The sequence below is a fragment of the Tenrec ecaudatus genome, chromosome 2 (genome assembly GCF_050624435.1).
Source record: "Tenrec ecaudatus isolate mTenEca1 chromosome 2, mTenEca1.hap1, whole genome shotgun sequence".
Classification (NCBI taxonomy): domain Eukaryota; kingdom Metazoa; phylum Chordata; class Mammalia; order Afrosoricida; family Tenrecidae; genus Tenrec; species Tenrec ecaudatus.
The window spans coordinates 95,982,524-95,985,591 of NC_134531.1; positions in this window are offsets into that span (position 1 = coordinate 95,982,524).

Genomic DNA, 3,068 nt, shown 5'->3' on the forward strand with positions numbered 1-3,068 from the left:
GCAAAGTACCTCAGAAAGGACCCCAAACCTTTTGATTCTCTAGAAAGTATTATTACTTGAAATTTTCTTTCTTATGATCCCATAGCTGAAAAATCCTATAAATGTTTCTCTGCTTTTTTTTTTTGGTCTCAGCACAGTGTACTCTGAGAGACACAGCTTGGAAGTTAAATTTTGAAAGGAGAAATGAGGGAGAGAATAGATTTTACCATCAGGGTCTGTGTTTTTATTCCTAAAAGTTGTAGCCAGCGATTGTGCAACCCTAATCACGAAGGGTTTCTTGACATCACCTCTCATGTCAGGAGGAACATCGTAGAAGGATCTCTGTCATCCGGTGCTCCTTTCTCAGAGGCGCGTCGGAGTTCCATGTCCTCGGCCGCTGGGCCAGGCGAGCGTCTTTGCTCGCTCCGAGGAGGTTCTTTTATTTCCACTGAGCTAACGGCCTCGTCATGCGGTGACCCTTCTGCTCTCCGCACACCGTGGTTCATTTCTGTGCTTTCTGCGGTCTTCACAAGCCTGTCCACCTAGAAAAGCCGGATTTGCTCATTCTCCTGGGTGTGGTCCAAGTGTAGGCAGCACATGAGGCCGAGGAGGTATACGGAGATGATGAAAACAATAGAACTCAGGAAATCATTGTTCACATCACTTCTGCAAACAAGCCTGTTATGAGGTCAGCGCAGAGGGTCCTCATCCTCCACATGCAGAAGTGTGACGTGGTGCGATGGTCTGGCCGCTCCTCCCAGAGGAGAATGCCTGAGAGGGGACGTCGCAGGTGAGCCTGCCCAGCAACGGGAGTTATTGGAAATTCAGCAGAACATCCTGCTCCGGGGAGACCTTCTGTCTGGCTGTTGTGCTCCTGGCGTCTCCTCACATAGGCCTCTGGACCTTGGCAAGGACACTTCTCGTGTTTCTGCCTTGGGCGATGTGCGAATCTTGTGCTTGAGGTAGCTTTGTTCTGCGTGCTCGGCCTGTGAGCACTCGGCTAAGTTTCAGTGACAGAAACAGCCTCTCCATGGAAAATCGAACCTGCTCCTGGAGGCAGGACAGGAGCAAAACATTTTCCCTAAGATATGATAAAATCATAAGGGCCAGGTATCTGGCTTTAACAGTGATTACTACTTTTCTTGACTACCGAGAGGTATGAAAAGATGTCTTGTCATAGTTTGCGCTGCGAAGTTCAAGGTCAGCAGTTCAAACCTACCCGTCATAGTAGGAGAGGAAGCTCAGGCTGCCTGCTCCTGTAGAGAGTTACAGTCTCAGAAAGCTTAAGGGGCAGTTCTCAGAGGTGGAATGGACTCGTGGCCATATTTTTGTTTTGCTGCCAGGTGCTCATGGTTCCGTTAGCCAGGCTCTCTGATTTGAGTAGCGGATGCTACACGGGCAGCAGCTTTCAGAGGCGTGCTATTGTGAGGCGCCCTTGAACTCACCGTGAGTGACGGTATTCAACTCATAGCATCAGCGCAGAACGAAGCGCCGCCCGGGCCCACACCGCCTAACAAACACTGCCATTTTTGAATCCACTGTTGCAACAATTGTGTCACTCCATCTTGTTGAGGCTGAGCCCCTGTTTACTGCCCTTAATTTCCTCTCAGACTGTCGTGCTGGGTCCAGGTAACTCGTTAGCTTCCACCGCTGATGTGCTTTCAGTTATTTTTGATGGTGTATTTATGCCCTGAATTTGTTCCTCTAAGTTTGCCTTTATCTTTTTCTTGGTGATTTCGATGAATTTTAGGTTTGACATGTGGGCATTTGATCAATTTGTATACAGTGTAAGAAATGGGTCTTGCTTTATTTTTCTGAGGACTTTTACCAAGCATGGCATCATCCTCAAGAGATCATTCCCTTCTGATAACATGTCCAAATTATGTGAGCTGAAATCTCACTAGCCTCGCTTCTAAGGAGCATTCAGCCGATGTTTCTTCTAAGCTAGATTTGCTTGTTCTGGTAGTCCACGAAACGGTCAATATTCTTTGGCAACCCCGTAATTCATAGCCATTAATTATTCTTCAATATTCCTTATTCATTGGGCAGCTTTTGTGTACAGATGATATGACTGAAAATAATCATGCCTTGAGTTGGGCACTCCTTAGCCCTCATTAGAGATCTTTGGTTTGTACCTCTAAGGAGGTTGTTTGCAGCAACTTTGCCCAATGTTATATGTGATATAAGATCTTGATTGTTGGTTCCATGGGCATTTGTTTTGATGCTAAGTAAAATGAGATAACTAACTACTTTCATTTTTTCTCATTTATCATGATATTAATCACTAACCAAGCCAAAAATCCAAACTCGTTGCAATCAAGTTGATTCGTGTTCATGCCCACCCAAGAGAACAGAGTAGAACTGTCCCCGCGGGCTCCTGAGATGATACATCTTTACAGGAGGAGAAAACCTCACTTTTCTCTCATGGAGCCACTCGTGGTTTCACACTGCTGACCTTGCAGTTAGTGGTCTAATGTGCAACCACTTAACCACCAGGGATCCTGCATTTGGGGGCTAGTTGTGAGGATTCTTGGCATGTAATGACAGAGAGGAATGGGGGACCCCAAAATTATAGAGACTCAGTTTTGCCCCATCAGAGAAACTCAGCCACACCTGGTAAATCATTTTAGTTGCTACTATTAATTTAGACAGTTCTTAAAAGCGTACAATGGTCAAAGCAGACTTTAAAAAATTAGTTAAGCTAAATTATTGTTTAGTTTTAAGAAGACTTCTGGGGATATTTTTGGTTAAAGATTTAAAGACCATCTCAGGACAATATTTCGGAGATTCATCCAACCTTCATACTTCCAGAAAGTCAGGAGTCATTCAGAATTTGAAATTCTGTCCTGCATTTTCTCCCCCTTTGCAACAGTTGAAGGGGGCAAATAGAGAGCAAGCTAGATCAAACAGAGGCAAGAGCAGGTCCTCTGTGGACCGGAGTAGGACTAGCGATCAGAGAAGCTCCTAGAGGCAAATCTTCTCTACCAATGAAACCTTCCACTGATTTTTCACAGAGATTGTCTCAGAGGGAGAACGGGTGACGTCCTGTGAACCACACTTTACTCTGGGGACTGCATTCCCCAGAGTCG